Source organism: Oncorhynchus masou, chromosome 19 (assembly GCF_036934945.1).
Source record: "Oncorhynchus masou masou isolate Uvic2021 chromosome 19, UVic_Omas_1.1, whole genome shotgun sequence".
NCBI lineage: Eukaryota > Metazoa > Chordata > Actinopteri > Salmoniformes > Salmonidae > Oncorhynchus > Oncorhynchus masou.
This window is the reverse complement of record NC_088230.1, coordinates 3,053,246-3,079,142: the sequence shown is the minus strand read 5'-3', so window position 1 is coordinate 3,079,142 and position 25,897 is coordinate 3,053,246.

Genomic DNA, 25,897 nt, shown 5'->3' with positions numbered 1-25,897 from the left:
GGCTAGACAGGCCCAGGTTTGTCCCAGTAGGCCTCTGCTATCACACCAGTCCACCAGTCTACCAGTCCTCGGCTGCTCAAGGCCTTGCTAACTGTTCCATGAAATGGGCCGGGGGAACAGTGCGCCCTCCCCGAAACAGGACGCTCACTGTTAGCCAACAGTGCTGCCTTTGTGTCAAATTGTCAAAGTTGGCCCTTTTCTCTCTCTCTCTCTCTGTAGGACCCTCTTTTCTTTTTCTTTTGAGACTCAGCTGTGAGCAAACAAAGCTGGCTTGAAGTTTGCAAGCCGGGTTAAGCTAGCTAGCTGGCTAGCCACCTTAGCATCTATGTCAATGGGAGCAATGAGGGTTTGTGCCGCTCTGTGTTCTGCAGGTGTGGCTTCAATACAGTCCTAATGAGAAATCCCTGTCAATGGTCTCACTGAGAGGACAGTCCTAAAACTCACATGGCAAAGAATGACGCAGGCACTAGGGATGGGGGGTGTGAGCATGCGGGTCTGGGCAGATGAGATGTCGTTGCTCTTTGTCTGCGTCTGTTAGTCAATGTTCGTATGTGTAGGTTTGTATCTGGGGTAACAAATTAAAAAATGAAAATAATAAAACAAGACCAATGATACTCAACTACAAAGCAGCTGGGGGGGGAAATAGCTCATTTAAGGATCCCTATCGGCTTAGTCGTGTGTTACACAGTCATCAGAGGGAAAAAAGGTCATATGACTTCCTCTTGTGGTTATTTGTTTACTTTACACATGCAAAGCCAGGCAGTGAGTATAACATAATATATAGCTGCGACCATTGACCACAGTTTAGATTTCCTGTAATTCAAAAAGCAAAATGAAAAGCAAAATAAAAATGGTGTTTATTGCCCCCACAGCAATGTTAAGTACAGGGGAGAGAAATAATGTCTGTAACAGATGAATACATTCTCCTTTATTGATTTCATAAGAGACACTGACAGTCTGTATAGTAATCTAAAGGATATTTATTGTGTAGTCAGAGCATAATAGCTGGAACAACAGAATGCCAATTATAATGTTCCTTTTGGTTGTGAGGGTTGATATGCAGCTGTAACAGACCATCAACTCACCACAGCCTACACACACACACACACACACACACACACACACACACACACACACACACACACACACACACACACACACACACACACACACACACACACACACACACACACACACACACACACACACACACACACACACACACAGTCCTCTGGGAGACATGGGCGGCTGACACCAAACAATAAAAGCTAAATGGACTCTACAGCAACTAAAGTTCAATTTCTCAGGAGCGTGAAACACCAATAAGCCATACAACACATTAGAAAAAAGCTCCAGCTAGCTTGCCAAGGCAAAGATAAATGCTTGAACATATTTATTTAGGCATGTTTGGTTTTTGCTACTGGAGTTTGTCCCTTTTTCAGTGGAAATGAAAACCAGTAGCACTTGGTTTAACCACTTTTCACTTTTCATAATTGTTCCCAAGGTTGCTGTTTTTTATTTCCAAGCTTTCTGCGCCAATATAATTCAATTTCTACGGCCAAGCCAAATATTTGCAGCGTGGCCTCCACTTCTAAACTGGGCTGCAGTTTGGGCAGAAGGAGGTTCCAGTTGCCACCACTGTTCCTCGGTCTCTGTCTGTCTGTCTGTCTGTCTGTCTGTCTGTCTGTCTGTCTGTCTGTCTGTCTGTCTGTCTGAAAACAACACTGATGTCTAACCACATCCATTTTGATACCGTGCGCTAGAGTGACTTAAGAGAGTCACGAATGTTCCACTGGTGCAAAGACACTACTGTGTGTTCCAGTGTTGTAATACTATATGTTGTTACTCTATGGAACTTCAGTAGTTTCTGATTGGTTAAAAGAACAGTCCATACCTTCCTCAGAATCTATTAGACAGATTTGAGCGATTCACAGTCATTTACAGTTAGTTAACACACACACACACACACACACACACACACACACACACACACACACACACACACACACACACACACACACACACACACACACACACACACACACACACACACACACACACACACACACAGCAAACTAGTTCACTTAGTTCTCCCTCCCTCTGTGGTACAGGTGAGTTGGCCAGAGATTTGTTTGGCTACAGTCAGTAAGTTGGAGCTCTGCTTCATTTTCTGTTGGTCACTGGCTGTCCTTTCCTTTCCACAGGGCTACAGGGAAACCAGCACTTTGAACAGAACAGCCTCTGACACAACAAGATACACGTTTGTCCCGAGCTTAGCGAGCGTTGCTGTTACACCACTAAGCTGACAGCCTGACTGCGGCCAACGCTTCAGAACCGTCTCTCTAGGCAGAGTCCCCCTGGGTCCCCCCTGTGCCCCCCCTGGGTCCCCCCTTTGCCCCCCCTGGGTCCCCCCTGGTCCCCCCCTGGTCCCGCAGGGCAGTGGAGCCTGCTGATTAAAGTAGCAGTCAATGGGAAGGTCTCTCTGGAGAGGGAGAAGGTTGAAATTGTAAGGGAGCCGTGTCTCTGCACTCCAATGAAAACTACAGCCTCTCACAGCGAAGAGTGTGTTTTGGCTGAGAATACTGTAATCATAGAAGATTAACCCTGAGGACTCAATTCTGACCATATTCTTTATTTCCTGTCACTCTCTGTCCAAAATGATATTTACCTAGCAATCTACCACTCTTACTCTGCCTAGAGACATGGCGTTAAAGTTGATTGATGGATGCCAATCAGTGACATAATTTATAGTGAAAAAAATCTAAATTGTGTTTTTCTCCAGAATTAGATATTTTGAACATTTTAGCCCATCAAGGGGGAAACCTAGTCAGTTGTACAACTGAATGCATTCAACTGAAATGTGTTTTCCTCGTTTAACCCAACCCCTCTGAATCAGAGAAGTGCGGGGGGCTGCCATAATCGACATCCACGTCTTCAGCGCACAGGGAACAGTGGGCGCCAGGGACAGAACAACAGGTTTTTACCTTGTCAGCTCGGGGATTCGAGCCCAATGCTCTAACCACTAGGATACCTGCAGCCGCAAGAGATAGGATTTTCGTTATCCAGAGAAAACATCTTTTTGAAGATGACAGTTTCTGCCTTTTAACAGGTTAATGAATGTGACACAGATCTCCCCACAACAGGTGCACACAGTGTTCTATTTTCCCCTTATCCTCCTCCCCCTCCTCCTTCTTCCTCCTGCCCAGATTGTTTTCTCCTCTATGTCTGGAAAAACATCTACATAGGTGGTCGCGCTCTCTCTGTGGCGCTTCTCTCTTATTTTCTCTCTCTCTCTCTCTCTCTCTCTCCGTCCATCCCGCTTTCTCTTTCTTCTTCTCTTTTTCACTCTCTCCCCCTCTCACACACTCTATCCCCCCTCTCTCTCTGTCTCTCTTTCTCTCTCTCTCTCTTTCCCTCTTTCTGAGCGAGAGAAAGTGCTGATCGTAAATATGGAGAAGCCTCAGTCAGTTTTGTGCCAGCAGAGATGGCCTGTCTGGGCTGGCTGTGAATGTATTTCTGGAGAAGAAGCAGAGGAGGTTTACCGAGACTTATTTTTATCGTGAAAAGCCAACATGGAATGGCCTGCCTGCACAACGGTTGCTCTAATTTGTTCTAAGCATGTACAAATAGGATGGCCCACATAGGCCACAAAAAGTGAGTGGAGGTTTTGCTCAACGCTGCACTTTTGTCTGACCAGAGGGACAGGGATGCCTTCCAATAGACAAACAGACCATGAAGAGACACACACAATGACAATGGCTTTAAGACAGCAGAGTTTGCCAGAAGGACAGGAGATGAGCTGGAACAGGGTAGAGATATTTGTGACAGAAAAATTTGAATCCGTTTGTTTGTGAGTATATGGCGTAATCATGAGACAATATCCACATGGATCAAATGTTGGGTCTTTTCTATACAGTCGAACTGTTGTAATTTTCGAGGGGGTCTTTTCTGGATGTTAAACATGGCCTGCTGAGTGGTGCAGTGGTCTAAGGCATCACAGTGCTACAGTAGATGTGCCGTTAGAGATCCTGGTTCGAGTCCCGGATCTGTTGTAGCCGGCCGTGACTGGGAGACCCATGGTGTGGCGCACAATTGGCCCATTCCTGTAGCGGGTACAATGCATGCTGATACGGTCGCCAGGTGTACAGTGTTTCCTTTGACACATTGGTGTGGCTGGCTTCTTGGTTAAGCGGGCATTGTGTCAAGATGCGGCTTGGCTGTGTTGTGTTTCAGAGATGCACGGCTCTCGAACTTCGCCTCTCCCGAGTCCATACGGGAAAATATACATAATAAATGATGAAGCACAATATTCTTGTTTTATGATAATGCAATAAACAGTATATATAAGACATACATGTATAATCTCCAACGGCAATCATTTCAACTTGCCAAGATGTGTGGAATATGGAATATTTGGTTGGTTTTGTGTTTCTCCTATATTTCAAACTGGACATATTGTGAGTTTTCATCTTTCTATTTTCCCACCTGTTCATCCTCTTAGCTCTCTGATATACTGCTCCTTCAGTGGACTCAAGGTCGCTGGCTACCACAACTTATATTTCAGACCCATATGTATATATTTTTTCCTACCTTCAGAAACCTCACCAATGTCTCCCCTGTTCTCTCCCCATACCTTTTATTGCACCATGGAAAGTTTTATTTGCTTTTGAGCAATTTTCTCTGGAAACCCCCTGTGGCAGACTACCCCCCCCCCCCAACACACACACACACACACAACACCCACATACCCACACCACACAACACCCACATACGCACCCCCCAACACACACACACACACACACACCACACACAGTACATCCCCCCACCCCCCAACACACACACACACAACATCCCCCACATACCCACACCACACAACACCCACATACACACCCCTCCACACACACACACACACACACACACACACACACACACACACACACACACACACACACACACACACACACACACACACACACACACACACACACACACACACACACACCACACACAGTACATCTCCTCACACACCCACCCACACATACACACACACACACCACATTATACCGACTGGGCTGGGGTTCCCCACTAGGCAGAGAGCGGATAAATAGCAGTCTTCAAACAGGGAACTAGGTGCTAATGAACAGGGTCCTGACAGGCTGGATTTCCCTGGGATCAGACCCAGCCCACAATGCTTCCATTCACTGCATCTCAGCCATGGAAAGTGTTGGGAAAGCCATCCCGCAAGAGTTTGTGCGACCTTTTCAAACTCTCAGTACATCTTTCTTCCCATAGGCCTTTCAGGCCTTGCCAACGAAAACACTAACATGCATCAGCTGATACTAGCGGTGGCTGCGGCAATTTGCATGTTTCAAAATGGCTCCCATTCATTCACAAGCCGGTTGGAAACTTGATTTGGGGAAGGAAACTAACACAACACCCCCTTTCCTGTTCGTACCTGTAACACAGTCATAGCACCTTTAGAGTCCACATCAGGAGTGTTCCCGCTGTCAGAGATGGGCAGTATTTCTGTTACACGTATCTGAAATATATATCAGAATTACTTATGAGTATTTTGTATTACAGTGGGCTGAACGTAACTACAATGTACAGTATTTTGTGACAAGCTACTTTCAAAAGCTTTCATTTATATTTTCAAAATACAAAACAGTTTTTATTCCATGTCTTTATAGCGGTTCACAGTTAAAATGCACGGCCCCCGTTCACCCTAGATTGGTATCAGAAGTCTGATGGCACTATGGCACTATGTGATAAGAGCGTTTGCTAAATGCTCTAAATATAAATATAGATGTAAAAATGAACAACTGTAAAGCATGCTGTGTATTACTCCAATGAGCTCTGTGCCGGGAACAAGGCCAAAAACAATACCCAGTGTGCTTCGAAGTGTTTCATTTTCACATAAACATTTACATTTGGGTCAGTTAGCAGACGCTCTTATCCTTAGTGACAGAGCATTCAACTAAGGTAGATAAACAACAATATACCACAATCATAGCAAGTAAGAGGTTTCTGTATTTTTGTAATACCAAATACTTTGCAAAAGTATCTTAGATGTTATTTTTGATTGGTCTTTAAGGTAGTTTTGGTAGTTTGGTAGTTGTATTTTGTAATTCGTAATTTATGCCCATTCCTGCCCCCTGTCATCTACACACAGTACCCCATAATGACAAAGCAAAAATAGGTTTTTAGAAATGTTCTCAAATTATTTAAAAAACAGAAATACCTTATTTGTATAAGTATTCAGACCAATTGCTATGAGACTCAAAATTGAGTGCAGGTGCATCCTATTTCCATTGATCATCCTTGAGATGTTTCTACAACTTGATTGGAGTCCACCTGTGGTCAATTCAATTGATTGGACATGATTTGGAAAGGCACACACCTGTCTATATAAGGTCCCACAGTTGACAGTGCATGTCAGAGCAAAATCCAAGCCAAGAGGTCGAAGGAATTGTTCGTAGTGCTCTGAGACAGGATTGTGTCGAGGCACCGATCTGTGGAAGGGTACCAAAACAATTCTGCAGCGTTGATGGTCCCCAAAAACACAGTGTCCTTCATCATTCTTAAATGGAAGAAGTTTAGAACCACCAAGACTCTTCCTAGAGCTGGTTGCCCTGCCAAACTGAGTAATCGGGGGAGAAAGGCCTTGGTCAGGGAGGTGACCAAGAACACAATGGTCAATCTGACAGAGCTCTTGAGTCCCTCTGTGGAGATGGGAGAACTTTCCAGAAGGACAACCATCTCTGCAGCACTCCACCTATCAGGCCTTTATGGTAGAGTAGCCAGAGGGATGCAACTCCTCAGTAAAGAACCTAAAGGACTCAGACAATTAGAAACAAGATTCTCTGGTCTGATGAAACCAAGAATGAACTCTTTGGCCTGAATGCCACATGTCATGTCTGGAGGAAACCTGGCACCGTCCCTACGGTGAAGCATGGTGGTGGCAGCATTGTGCTGTGGGGATGAGAGGATCTGCAGAGAAGAATGGGAGAAACTCCTCAAATACAGGTGTGCCAAGCTTGTAGCGTCAAACCCAAGAAGACTTTAGGCTGTCATCACTGCCAAAGACACTGAGTTAAGGGTCTGAATACTTATGTAAATGGGATGTTTCCTTTTTTTCTCCCCAAAATGTCAGAAAATCTGTTTTTACTTTGTCATTATGGGTTATTGTGTGTAGATTGATTACATTGTTGTTGTTTTTTGCATTTTACAATACGTCTGTAATGTAACCAAATGTGGAAAAGATCAAGGGGTCTTTTCTGAATGCAGTGTATGATGTCTGTCTGTGTGATATCTGACAAACTCAATGAAACAACCTCTTTCTCTGTGTTTCTTTCAAAGCTTTGATTTACATTTCTTCATGCTGTTTCTACATACTGTTTTAGATGTTATGAGCACCAGGTGAGGAGAAGAGCCTACACAGGAGATTCTGTTGACAAAGGTTAGTGTGACATGATCCAACATCAGCCCAGCACTGATACAGTACAACACCTGTCTGATCAGTGAAAAAGTGCCTTCCAAAAGACAACGCCTTCTCTCTCTCTATACTGTATATACACTCACCAGACAGTTTATTAGATACACACATCTAGGATCCCCTTTGCCTCCAGAACAGCCTGAATTATTTGGGACAATCTACAACGTGTTGGAAACGTTCCACAGGGATGTCGGTCCATGTTGATGGGATGACTTCATTCAGTTGCTGCAGATTGGACGCCGGTACATTCATGCTGTGAACAGCTTGTTCAATCTCATCCCAAAGATGCTCTACTGGGCTGAGGTCTGGGGACTGACCAGGCCGGTCAAATAAACTGAACTAACTGTCATGTCCCAGGCAATATGTTTCCACTCCTTAATTGTCCAGTGTTGGTGATCGAGTGCCCACTGGAGCTGCTGCTTCTAGTTTTTAGCTCATAGGAGTGGAACCCGGTGTGGTCGTCTGCTGCAGTAACCTTGACAACGATCAACGAGTTGTGCATTCCGAGATGCTGTTCTGCACACCACTGTTGTACTGTATCGTTATTTGTCTGTTTGTGGCCAGCCTGTTAGCTTGCACTATTCTTGCCATTCTCCTTCAACCTCTCTTATCAACAAGCTGTTCTTTGCCCGCAGGACTGCTGCTGTCTGCATGTTTTGTGTTTGTCGCAACAGACTTTCTGCACACTTATAGGGAAGGACATTCAACAAGCACAGCTCTTACAAAAATGACTGATGATTGGCTGAGAGAAATTGATGATCAAACGATTGTGGGGGCTGTTTTCTTAGACTTCAGTGCGGCTTTTGTCATTATCGATCTTTGTCTACTGCTGGAAAAACGTATGTGTTATGGCTTTACACCCCCTGCTATATTGTGGACCCCAGCCAACCCAGTCATAGACTGTTCTCTCTACTACCGCATGAAATCGGTGCCGGAGTGCCAAGTCAAGGACAAAACGTTTTTTACCTCCAAGCCATAAGACTCCTGAACAGGTAAACAAATGGCTACCCGGACTATTTGCATTGTGTGCCCCCCCAACCCCTCTTTTACGCTGCTACTACTCTCTGTTTATCATATATGCATAGTCACTTTAACTATACATTCATGTACATACTACCTCAATTGGCCCAACCAACCAGTGCTCCCGCACATGGGCTAACCGGGCTATCTGCATTATGTCCCGCCACCCGCCACCCGCCAACCCCTCTTTTACGCTACTGTTACTCTGTTCATCATATATGCATTGTCACTTTAACCATATCTACATGTATATACTACCTCAATCAGCCTGACTATCCGGTGTCTGTATGTAGCCTCGCTACTGTATATAGCCTCGCTACTGTTATTTTTATTTTTACTGTTGTTTTTATTTCTTTACTTACCTATTGTTCACCTAATACCCTTTTCTGCACATTCGTTAGAGCCTGTAAGTAAGCATTTCACTGTAAGGTCTACATCTGTTGTATATGGCGCACATGACAAATAAACTTTGACAGAACACAGAGGGTGTTCTTTAATGGAAGCCTCGCCAACATAATCCAGGGAGAATCAGGAATTCCCCAAGGCAGCTGTCTAGGCACCTTGCTTTTAAAAATCTTTAGTAACGACATGCCACTGGCTTTGGGTAAAGCCAGTTTGTCTATGTATGCAGATGACTCAACACTATACACGTCAGCTACGACAGTGACTGAAATGACTGAAACACTTAACAAAGAGCTGCAGTTAGTTTCAGAGTGGGTGGCAAGGAATAAGTTAGTCCTAAATATTTCTAAAACTAAAAGCATTGTATTTGGGACAAATCATTCACTAAACCCTAAACTAAATCTTGTTGTAAATAATGTGGAAATATATTTGCAGACCTATTAGATATGTATTTGTTATCACAAGAGGAAAATAGTGCAATGTAAAACAAATGTAATACACATTCAAAAGGTGCGATGAAAGGGGAAATAAGAGAAAAAGTAACCACCAGTAACATGTGAATGAGGAAATAAGTATCCCCAGCTGTCTTCCTTTTCCAGCCATTGGAGATGGGTGGCGGAGATCGTGTTGGGGGTTGATGGAGTTGCAGGGCAGAGAGCATGGGTGTGCCTGGACAGTGGGTTGGGTGTTGAAGAGAGGGGCTGGAGAGGTGATGAACCAGGCCGAGGAGATGATGAATCAAGATGAAATGAACCAGTAGCTGGGCCCTCGGGACTCATCTTCATCTCTGGACTGTTCAAAACACCTCCTACAAGCAGATGGCGAATACATTAGAATAACATGCAAGCAATCTTAGAACATCTCCATGGGCTCCTTTTGAGTTGATATGTTTACCCAAAATAACTGATTTTATAAACATATCAATCTAATTAACACACACACAACACACTGTCTGTTTTCTGATGTTTGAACTCGACCTGCTGTCATTATGATAACACAAACACTAACTATTTCCCACAGCCTTATTCTAAAATAGATGAAATTGTTTTTTCCCCTCATCAATCTACACACAATACCCCATAATGACAAATCAAAAACAGGTTAAGAAATTTTAGCAAAAGTATAAAAAATTAAAAACTGAAATATCACATTTCCGTAAATATTCAGACCCTTTACTCAGTACTTTGTTGACGCACCTTTGGCAGTGATTACAGCCTCGATTGTTTTGGGGTTACAAATTTGGGGTTACGCTACACGTTTGACACACCTTCATACGGTAAGTTTCTTCCATTCTCTCTAGAGATGTTTTAGTCCAGGCTCTGACTGGGCCACTCAAGGACATTCAGAGACTTGTCCCTAAGCCACTCCTGCGTTTTCTTTGCTGTGTGCTTAGTGTTGTTGTCCTGTTGGAAGGTGAACCTTCACCCCAGTCTGAGGTCCTGAGCAGTCTGGAGCAGGTTTTCATCAAGGATCTCTCTGTACTTTGCTCCGGTCATCTTTCCCTCCATCCTCTCCCAGTACCTGCCTCTAAAAAACATCCCCACAGCTGCCACCACCATTCTTCACCGTAGTCATGGTGCCAGGTTTCCGCCAGACATGACGCTTGGCATTCAGGCCAAAGATCTTTTCATCAGACCAGATTATCTTGCTCCTCATGGTCTGAGTGCCTTTTGGGTAACTCCAAGCAGGCTGTTATGTGACTTTTACTGAGGAGTGGCTTCCGTTTGGCACTCTACTATAAATGCCTGATTGGCGGAGTGCTTCAGGGATGGTTGTCCTTCTGGAAGGTTCTCCCATCTCCATAGAGGAACTATAGGGCTCTGTCAGAGTGACAATCAGGTTCTTGGTAACCTCCCTGACCAAGGCCCTTCTTCGACGATTGCTCAGTTCGGTCAGGCGGCCAGCTCTAGGAAGAGTCTTGGTGGTTCCAAACTTTTTCCATTTAAGAATGATGAAGGCCACTGTGTTCTTGGGGACCTTCAACACTGCAGAAATGTTTTGGTACCCTTCCACACATCTGTGCCTCGACACAATCAGGTCTTGGAGCTCTACGGACAATTCCGTCGACCTCATGGCTTGGTTTTTGCTCTGATATGCACTGTCAACTGTGTGACCTTATATAGACAGGTGTGTGCCTTTCCAAATAATGTCCAATCAATTGAATTTACCACAGGTGGACTCCAATCAAGTTGTAGAAACATCTAAAGGATGATCAATGGAAACAGGATGCACTTGAAGCTGTGAAAGGACATGGGCTATAAAACATTTCAAAACGCCCTCCTCTCCCTTCCTATATAAGCCCTTGACGACAATATAACCTCCTGTTCCGAGGATGTGAGGACGATGGTCCGATGTCAAAATGGTTCAGATAATAACTACAGAACGAAGCCAACATCAGCGTGAGCTTTGGTTGCGAATGGTATGAAGTTTGAACTCTTATTCACTACCTAAGTGATACCTCCTAGCCGTTGAGTTAGTAACAGCAGCTGCAAACGTAGGTTAGTAAGGAACAGACAGAGTATCCCGTCTATCACACAATGACGTTACTACAACGTATCTAATTTACCAGCAGATACATTCTTCAAAGGACAAAGTATTCGGTTGGGCAACACGGCCTTCCATCTACCACCAACCTACCGAAGCGCAGCTCAGAGTAAATATTTATTGCATTTTCCTTTTCCAAATGGGTGGTAATTTCGATTGCATAAGATACTGTATTTACGATAGTATAGCTTCTCCCAGTGTCCCTCAGTCTTCCCGTTTTTTCACTCAAACCCAGCCCCTTTTCTTTTGTGTAACCAGCTGTCATATCTGTTCAGCCCGCCAGGGATGTTTTCCTTTATGACGTAATTTGTAATCAAGTTATGATTAGTTATGTGTATGTGTAATTCTGTGTGATTAGTTAAGTATTTAGTAAATAAATAATTAAACCCAATTTTGTATTGCTGATTCAACTTGTTAGCCAGGGTTCGTGCAGATAACCAAGAATTTACAACTTTCAGATGAGACTGAATTAAGGTGAGGATTAATATTGACTGCTATTGATGTAAAATATTACTAGGTCTTTAAGAGTTTATTTGGAAGATAACAGCTCTATAAATATTATTTTGTGGTGCCCCGACTCGCTAGTTAATTACATTTACATGATTAGCTCAATCAGGTAATATTAATTACGGAGAAATTATTTTATAGAATAGCATGTCATATCACTTAATCCGGCATAGCCAAAGACATGACAGCGGTATGATGGCTGCGTGGTCCCATGGTGTTTATACTTGCGTACTATTGTTTGTACAGATGAACGTGGTACCTTCAGGCTTTTGTAAATTGCTCCCAAGGATGAACCAGACTTGTGGAGGTCTACAATTGTTTTTCTGAGGTCTTGGCTGATTATTTTGATTTACTCATGATGTCAAGCAAAGAGGCACTGAGTTTGAAGGTAGGCCTTGAAGTACATCCACAGGTACACCACCAATTGACTCAAATGATGTCAATTAGCCTATGAGAAGCTTCTAAAGCCATGACATCATTTTCTGGCTGTTGAAATGCACAGTCAACTTAGTGTATGTAAACTTTTGACCCACTGGAATTGTGATACAGTGAATTAGAAGTGAAATAATCTGTCTGTAAACAATTGTTGGAAAAATGACTTGTGTCATGTACAAAGTAGATGTCCTAATAGACTTGCCAAAACTTTAGTTTGTTAACAAGAAATTTGTGGAATGGTTGAAAAACGAGTTTTAATAACTCCAACCTAAGTGTATGTAAACTTCCGATTTCAACTGTATATAGTCACATGTATTTTGTGTATCTTACCTGGATATGTACTTTGCATCGCAGACTGCCATCAGGACCCTTGAGGAAAAGCCCTTGTAGTTGTAGTAATCGCTGACCGAGTTTACCGGATCTCGGCTCTGAACATGTTTCCGTCGACTGCTCCTCCCCAAAACTGATAATTCCAACGATCCCCAAAATCTCTGCCGATTTCTGCCTATTGTGCCACAGAGGGATAAGTAACAAAATTGTTCTTCAGGACATGCCAGATAGCCTGGCGCTACTCTGTGACAAACTGTAGAGATTCCTAGCTTAACAGCGATACTTTGCCGTTCGATGCCACTCTCCAAAAAGCGAAGGGTCACAGACAGCCTTTCTGCAGCACTTCCAGGCTGGGAGTTCTCTCGTGCGGGATGTGAGGGGCAAGCCGCCGAAGCAAGTTGTATTGAACCGACATCCGAAAGCATTGAACATGTCTTTCCTCGTCAATGCTTAACACTGGTTAAACAAGAGACTTGTAATTCTACATCGTACCCTCTTGTAGTGTTCAGTGGACGAGGCAGGAGGTGTTTTTTGTGTGTGTTTTGTTTTACATATTGTGCATATTTCTTTATTCTGAACACATTTCCATTTGTTGGTAACTCCTGCAAATTTGTAAAAAAAAAATTACTTTTATGTTCACCTTCTGGACAATCAAATTCTGCGAAGTAATAAACTGTAAACCAATTTAAACTTGTGTACTATCCATGGTACTAGCTCTGCTGACATGTCTGCCAATCACGGTATCCCTGTTTAAGGTAATAGCCAGCTGATGACGTCTCGAGATCTCTGTCTGATAAGCTGCAACCAGGTAACGTTATTTTTTAAAAACTATTTCGTTATAGAAACATGATACCATAAATGAAAGCTGTAAAATGACTCCCAATGTAAAACACAGCAACCTTTAGTAATGTAACTAGCTTTCTATTCAGCTCACTAGTTACAACAAGTAGGCCTCGCTCTGTTGTTCGCTAGCAGGAGCAGATCGCTTTATCACAAGCTAGCATGTCATTCTGGGACAAGGAGCATTTTAGTTATGAGTTTATCCCAAGTAATAATTTAAAACTACAATCTATAGGAAAAGCAGTGTAAATCTAATACAGGCATCAAGGCAGGACCCACTCATTTCATTCATACTGACAAATAACAAATTCCACATTATCAAATCGTTTTCTAGCTCACAAACTACATTCCTTTGCTGTGATGATTTATTTGATTAATTCTTGTCTGTCACTTTTGTCTCACATGATCTAGTCTCTTGTGTCCTGTTCCCAGAGATCAACCAATTACAGATATGCGTACCTGTTTGAGCATCTCACAGACTAAATTCAATGTAGAATCAGTTTCACAGGTGAAAAACAGATGATTTGACTATTGTTTTATTTTATTTTATTTATTTCACCTTTAGGTAGGCCAGGTAGGCTAGTTGAGAACAAGTTCTCATTTGCAACTCCGACCTGGCCAAGATAAAGCATAGCAGTGTGAACAGACAACACAGAGTTACACATGGAGTAAACAATAAACAAGTCAATAACACAGTAGAAAAAAAGAAAAAAAAATATATATATATTCCAGTCACAGGCAGCAGAGAACTGGAACGAAAGGCGGCCAAATGAGGTGTTGGCTTTAGGGATGATCAGTGAGATCCACCTGCTGGAGCGCATGCTACGGGTGGGTGTTGCCATCGTGACCAGTGAACTGAGATAAGGCGGAGCTTTACCTAGCATGGACTTGTAGATGACCTGGAACCAGTGGGTCTGGCGACGAATATGTAGCGAGGGCCAGCTGACTAGAGCATACAAGTCGCAGTGGTGGGTGGTATAAGGTGCTTTAGTGACAAAACGGATGGCACTGTGATAAACTGCATCCAGTTTGCTGAGTAGAGTGTTGGAAGCTATTTTGTAGATGACGTCGCCGAAGTCGAGTATCGGTAGGATAGTCAGTTTTACTAGGGTAAGTTTGGCGACGTGAGTGAAGGAGGCTTTGTTGCGGAATAGAAAGCCGACTCTAGATTTGATTTTTGATTGGAGATGTTTGATATGAGTCTGGAAGGAGAGTTTACAGTCTAGCCAGACACCTAGGTACTTATAGATGTCCACATATTCAAGGTCGGAACCATCCAGGGCGGTGATACTAGTCGGGCGTGCAGGTGCAGGCAGCGAACGGTTGAAAAGCATGCATTTGGTTTTACTAGCGTTTAAGAGCAGTTGGAGGCCACGGAAGGAGTGTTGTATGGCATTGAAGCTCGCTTGGAGATTAGATAGCACAGTGTCCATCTGTAGAGGTGCTGTGTTTTATCAGCATTGTAACATGCAGTGGGGAGAATAATAATCCCTGCCAGGAACCTTTTGCCAGAGATGGTTGAGTTCTCACCTCTGGACCACACAAGCTTTAGTCTCTCCCTACATCAGTCAGCTATACTTTTGGCCAGGGTTGGATGCTTTCGATATGCCTATGTGGCCTGGGCCCACAAATGCTCCTAGAGAGAAGGGGGAATACTGAAGCATTGATGACAGTTCTACAGTCTCCATTAGAGGCAGAGACTTTTGGCATAGAAGGTAAAGATAGAAAGATGGTGCCGATAGACATGGCAGCTCAGCATCTAGCTCCTAAGCAACTTTGCAGTATTTCTTTTTTTGTGTTATTACATACAGCCGGAAACTGGGTATCAGAGTGGCGGTAACTCATCAGCATTATGACCAGGAATGCGACTTTCCCGAATTGGATCCTTTGTTCGCATCCCCCAGGGCAATTGAACTTATCCCAGAGGCTGCTTCACGACACTGCCGGCGGAGAAAAGGTATTCGGAGTGGACTTCACCACCCACCACTTCTGAGTACATTACTTGCTAATGTTCAGTCTCTGGACAATAAAGTAGACGAGCTCAGGTCAACAGTAACACACTCTGTTTCACGGAATCATGTCTCTCTCCGGATATACTGTCCCAGTCCATATAGCCAGCTGGGTTCTCAGTACATCGGGCAGACAGGAATAAAGAACTCTCCAGGAAGAAGAAGGGTGGTATGTTTCACGATTAGCCACTCATGGTGTGATTGCTGCCCTCCCAGACAGCATCCCTAGCCGCAATCTCAGAGCATGCGCAGACCAGCTGGCTGGAGTGTTTACGGACATATTCAATCTCACCCTATCCCAGTCTGCTGTCCCCACTCCCCCCACCATTGTTCCTGTACCCAAGAAAGCAAAGGTAACTGAAATAAATGACTGTTGCCCCGTAGCACTCACTTCTGTCATCATGAAGTGCTATGAGAGGCTAGTTAAGGATCATATCACCTCTACCTTACCTGACACCCTAGACCCATTGCACTGCACACTGCCCTATCCCATCAGGACAAGAGGAATACCTATGTAAGAATGCTGTTCATTGACTATAGCTCAGCCTTCAACACCATAATACCCTCCAAGCTTATCATCAATCTCGTGGCCCTGGGTCTGAACCCCGCCCTGTGCAACTGGGTCCTGGACTTCACGATGAGCCCCACCAGGTGGTGAAGGTAGGAAACAACAATTCTACTTGACTGATCCTCAACAAAGGGCCCCACAAGGGTGCGTACTCATTCCCCTCCTGTACTCCCTGCTCACCCATGACTGCGTGGCCACGCACGCCTTCAACTCAATCATCCAGTTTACAGACGACACAATCATAGTAGGCCTGATTATAAACAACGACGAAACAGCCTACAGGGAGGAGGTGAGGGCCCTGGTGGAGCAGTGCCAGGAAAATAACCACTCCCTCAACGTTAACAAAACAAAGGAGCTGTTTGTGGACTTCAGGAAAATGCAGAGGGAGCACGCCCCTATCCACACTGACGGTACAGCAGTGGAGAAGGTGGAAAGCTTCAAATTCCTCTGCTTACACATCATTCACAAACTGAAATGATCCACCCAAACAGACAGGAGGCTGAAGAAATTTGGTTTGGACCCTAAGACCCTCACAAACTTTTACAGATGCACAATTGAGAGCATCCTGTCGGGCTGTATTACTGCCTGGTACGGCAACTGCACCGTCCGCAACCGCAGGGCTCTCTAGAGGGTGGTGCGGTCTGCCCAACGCTTCACCGGGGGCACACTGCCTGCCCTGCAGGACATCTACAGCACTCTAAGGCCTGATTCACGCAGTCTCCTCAGAACAGTTGATGTTGAGATGTGTCTGTTACTTAATCTCGGTGAAGCATTTATTTGGGCTGCAATTTGAGGTGCATGTAACTCTACTGAACTTATCCTCTGCAGCAGATGTAACTCTGAGTCTTTCTTTCCTGTGGCAGTCCTCATGAGAGCCAGTTTCATCATAGTGCTTGATGGATTTTGAGACTGCACTTGAAGAAACTTAAAGTTCATGAAAATGTTCCACATTGACTGACCTTCATGTCTAAAGTAATGGCGGACTGTCATTTCTCTTTGCTTATTTGAGCTGTTTTTGCCATAATATGGACTTGGTCTTTTACCAAATAGCACTATCTTGTGCATACCAACCCTACCTTGTCACAACACAACTGATTGGCTCAAACGCATTAAGAAGGAAAGAAATTCCACAAATGTACTTTTAACAAGGCACACCTGTTAATTGAAATGCACTTACAGGTGACTACCTCATGAAGCTGGATGAGAGAATGCCAAGACTGTACATAGCTGTCATCAAGGCAAAGGGTGGCTACTTTGAAGAATCTCAAATATAAAATATATTTGGTTTGTTTAACATTTTTTTTCTGGTTATTACATAATTCCATATATGTTATTTCATAGTTTTGATGTCTTCACTATTATTCTACAATGTAGAAAATAGTAAAAAATTAAGAAAACCCTGGAATGTGTCGGTGTGTCGAAACATTTGACTGGTACTGAACATTATGGAAAACTTGTCTCACACACTCAGTCATTGTTAGCCGAATAATTAATGTATTGGCAAGATTTTGGCGCATTCAACTTTTAGATTAGTAGGAAAGTTAATCATTTAAACCACCTAAATATACTCACTTTAACTGAACATTTAGTATTTGAATCTCAAACATTCATCTCCCAACTGCCTTTTGTCAGGACCCGGTTACGAACCTGGGTCTCCGGAGTGAGAAACAGTCACTTAACTTCTTGAAACTCCCCATCCCGGATCCGGGATTGTGACTAAAGCCTCAGGCTCATTAGCATAACGCAACGTTAACGATTTCTGAAAATCGCAAATAAAATTAAAATAATGCGTTTGCTCTCAAGCTTAGCCTTTTCTTAACAACACTGTCATCTCAGATTTTCAAAATATGCTTTTGAACCATAGAAATTGACTAATTTGTGTAAGAGTATGCAAAGCTAGCATAGCATTTTGTGTAGCATGTAGCACGCAACATTTTCACAAAAGCCAGATAACCAAATAAATAAAATCATTAACTTTGAAGAGCTTCGGATGTTTTCAATGAGGAGACTCTCAGTTACATAGCAAATGTGCAGTTTTTCAAAAAAATATTATTTGTGTAGGACAAATCGCTCCGTTTTGTTCACGTTTGGCTATGAAAAAACCCTGTATACAGTTATAGCCTGAAGCTCATTAGCATAATGTAACGTTAACGATTTCTGAAAATCGCAAATAAAATGAAAATAATGCATCTGCTCTCAAGCTTAGCCTTTTCTTAACAACACTGTCATCTCAGATTTTCAAAATATGCTTTTGAACCATAGAAATTGACTAATTTGTGTAAGAGTATGCAAAGCTAGCAATGCATTTTGAATAACATGTAGCACGCAACATTTTCACAAAAACCAGATAACCAAATAAATAAAATCATTTACCTTTGAAGAGCTTCTGATGTTTTCAATGAGGAGACTCTCAGTTACACACCAAATGCGCAGTGTTTCCTGAAAGCGTCTGTGTGTAGGAGAAATCGTTCCGTTTTCTACATTGCGCCTGGCTACTGAAACGAACCGAAAATGCAGTCACCTACAACGTAAAACTTTTTCCGGATTAACTACATAATATCGACCGAAACATGGCAAACGTTGTTTGGAATCAGTCCTCAAGGTGTTTTTTCACATATCTCTTCATTGACATGCAGTTCGTGGAAGCTTGCTTTACTCTCTGTATTGTTTGGAAAAATACTGGCAGGTGACTTTTGCGCACCAATTTCAGCGCAGGACACCGGGCGGACACGTGGTAAATGTGGTCTCTTATGGTCAATCTTCCAATGATCTGCCTACAAATACGTCACAATGCTGCAGACACCTTGGGGAAACGACAGAAAGGGCAGACTCATTCCTCTTGCGTTCACAGCCATATAAGGAGATCATGACAAACTGAACAGGACAGCTAACACCAACCTCTGATGCGTCTACCTCCACCACAAATGGTTCATCCCGGTAGTATCAGGATGGAGCACATCCTTGTAGAGCCTCAAAAATCCTTGTCATTTCCTGGATGCCATCTCATCTTGGTTTTGCCTGAAGCTCACGTTAAAGGGCACGCACAGAGAAGATCTTTGTATTTCTGGACACGTCAGAGTGTTTTCTTTCAGGAACAGTAGCAATTATATGCATAGTCGAGCATCTTTTTGTGACAAAATATCTTGTTTAAAACGGGAACGTTTTCATCCAAAAATGAAATTGCGCCCCTAGAGTTCAAAGAGGTTAACCAACTGAGCCACGAATAGTCAGCAGAACCCAGAAGATGAGGCAGACACAGCAGTACTTAAGACGGTGTATTTAATAAAGTAAAAAGGGAAGTCCTTAAATACAAAAATGGCAAATCCAAAAGGTGGTAGGAATAGCACAAAAAGCCTCAAGAGATACTCAAAAACAAAAACAGAATTCCACAAGAGCATCCACCGGAATCGACAAGAATACACAGAACACTAGGGCTGGGTGCTAACATACAAACACAGAGCACAGAGGCAGAGTCCGTCACGCTGCGCCAACCTCTGGGTTCACTGAGGGAAACTAAGGGTTTAAATACAATCAGGGGAAAACGAGGCACAGGTGCAAATAATAATGGGGAACAAGGGAAAAAACATAAGGTCAAAAAGCACAATGGGGGCATCTAGTGACCAAAACCCGGAACAACCCTGGCCAAATCCTGACACCTTTTCTGTAATCCTGCGGACTCTTTATCATTATACATACCTTATATTCCAATTTCATCCAACATTATGCATGCCCACCATGGTATTAGACAGCTGCTATTTAGAAATCTTATTGCAGAGCACATCGTATAACTGTTTTTAGAGAAGATTGTATTGCAATGTATACTATATGTTTTGGCAATGTCATACAGTGCCTTCAGAAAGTATTCATTCCTCTTGACTTACTTCACATTTTTTTGTGTTACAGCCTGAATTCATAATGGATTAAATAAATGTTTTCCTCAGCCATCTGTGGACATAATGACAATGTGACAAAGTATTTTTAGACATTTTTTCAAATGTATTGAAAAGTATTCACACCCCTGAGTCAGGTTATTGTCCTGCTGAAAGGTGAATTTGTCTCTCAGTGTTTGTTGGAAAGCAGACTGAGCCTTGTTTTCCTCTAGAATTTTTGCCCGAGCTTAGCTCTATTCAGTTTATTTTATATTTAGGGCCAGCATTAGAAAAAATCGCTCGTCCTTGCCGATGACAAGCATACCCATAATATGATGCAGCCACCACCATGCCTGAAAATATGAAGAGCGGTACTCAGTGAAGTGTTGTGTTGGATTTGCCCTAAACATAACGCTTAATATGCAGGACATGAAGTAATTTTCTTTGACACATTTGTAGCAGTTATATTTTAGTGCCTTATTACAAACAAGTTACATGTTTTGGAATATTTTTATTCTGTACAGGCTTCCTTATTTTCACTCTGTCATTTAGGTTAGTGTTGTGGAGTAACTACAATGTTGTTGATCCATCCTCTGTTTTCTCCTATCACAGCCATTAAACTCTGTAACTGTTTTAAAGTCACCATTGGCCTCTTGTTGAAATCCCTGAGCAGTTTCCTTCCTCTCCGGCAACTGAGTTAAGGACACCTGTATCTTTGTGGTGTATTGATACACCATCCAAAGTGTAATTAATAACTTCATCACGATCAAAGGGATATTCAATGTCTGCTTTTTTATTTTTACCCATCTACCAATAGGTGTCATTCTTTGTGAGGCATTGGAAAACCTCCCAGGTCTTTGTGCTTGAATCTGTGTTTGAAATTCACTGCTCGACTGAGACCTTACAGATAATTGCGTGTGTCTGAGTTTGGGTGCAGTGTCTGTGTTTGGGTACTTGGGTGTGTTTGGGTGCTGGGGTAAAGAGATGAGGTCGTCATTCAAAATCATGTTAAACACTATTATTACATGAAACTAAAATCTGTGACAGGTTTATGTATTTAGGCCATAACAAAGGCGTTGAAGACTTATTATTTTTTATTTATTTAGCAGTCAGTTACCTCTGTGGCGTAGGCGTTCTGTTAGCGACCCACCTCGACAACATCCGGTGAAATTGCAGAGCGACAAATTCAAAATACAGAAGTAGTCATAATAAACATTCATGAAAGATACAAGTGTTATACATCAACTTAAAGACTAACTTCTTGTTAATCCAGGCGCTGTGTCAGATTTCAAAAAGGCTTTATGGCGAAAGCATATCATGAGATTATCTGAGGACAGCACCCTGCTTTCAAAAGCATACAGAAAATAAAAAGTAGAGGAGTCACGAAAGTTAGAAATAGCAATAAAATTAATCACTTACCTTTGATCTTCATCTGGTTGCAGTCTATCCAAATCTACCAATTATATGTATATCCTAGCTTCTGGGCCTGAGTAACAGGCAGTTTGGGCACGCTTCTCATCCAGATGTCGAAATACTGCCCCCAAGCCATAACAAGTTAAGAACAAATTCATATTTACAATGAGAGCCTACACCGGCCAAACCCTAGCCCGGACGACGCTAATTGTGCGCTGCCCTATGGGACTCCAAATCACGGCCGGTTGTGATACAGGCTCGAATTGAACCAGGGTCTGTAGTGACCCCCAAGCACTGAGATGCAGTGCCGTTGCATCACCCAGGAGCCCATTATTGACTCAAGACAGTTCAGCTTTTCATTTTTAATTAATTTGTAAACATTTCTAAAAACATAATTCTTCTTTGCCGTTATAGGGTATTGTGTGTAGGCAAGTGAAACAAAATCTGAATGTAATCCATTTCAAATTCAGGCTGTAGCACAACAAAATGTGGAAAAAGTCAAGGGGTGTGAATACTTTCTGAATACCCTGTATGTCATTGGTTAATATGCATATGTTGTTATTAAACCTCCATTCCAGCACGCACACACGCACGCACACACGCACGCACGCACGCACGCACGCACACACACACACACACACACACACACACACACACACACACACACACACACACACACACACACACACACACACACACACACACACACACACATCTTCACATACTTGTTTTTGGGCTTCTATGCAAAGTAAATGATTCAATGTTTATTTAAGCCTGCAGCTAGTGAATTGAAATGATACCTATAATCATGACAAAACCTGTTCGAAAATGTAGCTCACTGGCAGAGAGATAGCTAGATAATGAAACACAAATGGACATTTACAGTAGCCGGCTAGGCTAGTCAAACTGTATCATTGGCTAGCTTTCAATAAATGGGCTATATGGTCAATGGAGTTACCGCTTCATGCGATCAAGACAATTCGTATTGCACGCTGCATATTTCATGTGCCCCCAAAACAGATGTCTATCTTATGTCAGTCTTCGGGAGCTATAGCTATATTTGTTCCTCTTCATCAGACAGTAGCTCACATTTTCATAAGTGGCTGTGTTTACGTCATATTTGCAGGACATTGGCTGCCTTCATCATGAGGAGTATGTACAGGAGTTCTGATTGGTTCCAAGCTTAGAAGTTTGGCAAATGTGCCTGAGCAGACAGTGTTGAAGTATACTTTTTATGAGAAAATGTGCAAGAATTGAAGGTGCCAAAAAGTGTTATAGTCATCATAAGAATGTTTTACTGTCATATACAAAAGATCTGCTCCTCCCTGGACAGGGATCAAACAACTTCATGTTTTCCGGCTTCGGCCCACGATCTATCTGTACTGCTCGAGAAGTTGTGCCTCGCAGGAGCATAGTGGTGCTTGAATGAACATCCGATCATATTGCTCAATGGTTTTCAATGGTAGACTGCGAAAGAGCAGGTAAATGTTGAACTGGAACGCAGAAATGCACTTAGAAGTTACTGGCTCGGTCGGTGTTGCTGCTTTGAAAGTGGTGTTGCAGCGCCATGCCAGTTTGAAAAGTACCTGGGTAAATGCTGTCTCGCCACACGTTTTCCAGCAGCTCTGTACATGACCATAAGCATGATGGGATGTTAATTGCTTAATTAACCACACCTGTGTTGAAGCACCTGTTTTCAATATAAGTTGCATATTGTTGCCATTATTTGGGCAGTTACAGGTTACGTAATTAATATATATATATATATATATATATATATATATATAGGTGGAGAATGTGCCTAGGTTCCAGGAGTGGATGAATGATCTCTATCTAACCATATGACTGTTCATCCATATCTTTTATACATCTTTTATATCTTCCATATATTTTATGCCTCTGGGCTCTAAGGAGATGAAATACTGCCAATGTCAAGTAAAGTCCTATGGAAGTTGTTTTACAGTAGCCACTTCAAAACATCTTCCAAGAAAAACATATGATATCCCCTTCCAAACGGCTGGTCTGGAGGGCCTGTGGCAGCTCGGACAGGATGGCTGGGGAGGGAAGACTGGATGTGATAGGAGGAGAGGCTGGCCAGGTCTGACAGGGTGTATTGAAGGCCATATCTGACATCACACCATGAAAGAGAGAGAGCTGGGGGAAGTGAATGGAAGGAGGTGGAATGAGAGTGAGAGGCAGGTAGACAGCGCGAGAGAGGAGATATCGGATAAGTTACAGTGGGGCAAAAAAGTATTTAGTCAGCAACCAATTGTGCAAGTTCTCCCTCTGTATCACGGAGGCGCTCCGCACTGCTAAAGCTAACTCTCTCTCCTCTGCTCTCATCCTTCTAGACCTATCGGCTGCCTTCGATACTGTGAACCATCAGATCCTCCTCTCCACCCTCTCCGAGTTGGGCATCTCCGGCGCGGCCCACGCTTGGATTGCGTCCTACCTGACAGGTCGCTCCTACCAGGTGGCGTGGCGAGAATCTGTCTCCTCGCCACGCGCTCTCACCACTGGTGTCCCCCAGGGCTCTGTTCTAGGCCCTCTCCTATTCTCGCTATACACCAAGTCACTTGGCTCTGTCATAACCTCACATGGTCTCTCCTATCATTGCTATGCAGACGACACACAATTAATCTTCTCCTTTCCCCCTTCTGATGACCAGGTGGTGAATCGCATCTCTGCATGTCTGGCAGACATATCAGTGTGGATGACGGATCACCACCTCAAGCTGAACCTCGGCAAGACGGAGCTGCTCTTCCTCCCGGGGAAGGACTGCCCGTTCCATGATCTCGCCATCACGGTTGACAACTCCATTGTGTCCTCCTCCCAGAGCGCTAAGAACCTTGGCGTGATCCTGGACAACACCCTGTCGTTCTCAACCAACATCATGGCGGTGGCCCGTTCCTGTAGGTTCATGCTCTACAACATCCGCAGAGTACGACCCTGCCTCACACAGGAAGCGGCGCAGGTCCTAATCCAGGCACTTGTCATCTCCCGTCTGGATTACTGCAACTCGCTGTTGGCTGGGCTCCCTGCCTGTGCCATTAAACCCCTACAACTCATCCAGAATGCCGCAGCCCGTCTGGTGTTCAACCTTCCCAAGTTCTCTCACGTCACCCCGCTCCTCCGCTCTCTCCACTGGCTTCCAGTTGAAGCTCGCATCCGCTACAAGACCATGGTGCTTGCCTATGGAGCTGTGAGGGGAACGGCACCGCAGTACCTCCAGGCTCTGATCAGGCCCTACACCCAAGCAAGGGCACTGCGTTCATCCACCTCTGGCCTGCTCGCCTCCCTACCACTGAGGAAGTACAGTTCCCGCTCAGCCCAGTCAAAACTGTTCGCTGCTCTGGCCCCCCAATGGTGGAACAAACTCCCTCACGACGCCAGGACAGCGGAGTCAATCACCACCTTCCGGAGACACCTGAAACCCCACCTCTTCAAGGAATACCTAGGATAGGATAAGTAATCCTTCTCACCCCCCTCCCCCTCCCCCTTAATGATTTAGATGCACTATTGTAAAGTGGCTGTTCCACTGGATGTCAGAAGGTGAATTCACCAATTTGTAAGTCGCTCTGGATAAGAGCGTCTGCTAAATGACTTAAATGTAAATGTAAATGTTAAAAAGATGAGAGAGGCCTGTAATTTTCATCATAGGTACACTTCAACTATGACAGACAAAATGAGAAAAAAAATCCAGAAAATCACATTGTAGGATTTTTAATTAATTTATTTGCAAACACATTATGGTGTAAAATAAGTGTTTGGTCAATAACAAAAGTTTATCTCAATACTTTGTTATATACCATTTGTTGGCAATGACAGAGGTCAAACGTTTTCTGTAAGTCTTCACAATGTTTTCACACACTGTTGCTGGTATTTTAAGTGGGAGAACTTGCACAATTGGTGGCTGACTAAATACTTTTTTGCCCCACTGTATATCAGATTTGGCCATTCTATTGGGATGTTCAGATCTATGGGTGAACAGAAAGATAATTAAAAATACATGCCTCGCAGACTGTCCATTTTTTTACACTCTTTAAAAAAAAACATTTTTATAGCCCGGACACCGGCACGGTAACCTTTTTACATGCTTTAATGGAAACATCCACCAGCAGAGACATGGGTCACCTTTTTAACAAAGCACCTACAGTATGCTTCCACCCACATAAATAAACAATTCATTTTTAGAAATAGAGGAGTCTTAATGCTGGCCCATAGGCCAAGCCAGGGACTGTAAAGGCTATTTGAGGAACTGCCTGTGATCCTGACGTATATACACAGACTTTTATCAGCATATAGAAGTATACATATAGTCAAACATTCTGCTGTAACACAACTCCTCTCTTGACTGTCCCTCGTGAAAAAGTACTACTGAATTACTACTCATCACTACTACACAAGATCTACACAAAACGTAGTGGTTTGACTTCTTGATTGCTATTGTGATGTGCATAGTAGT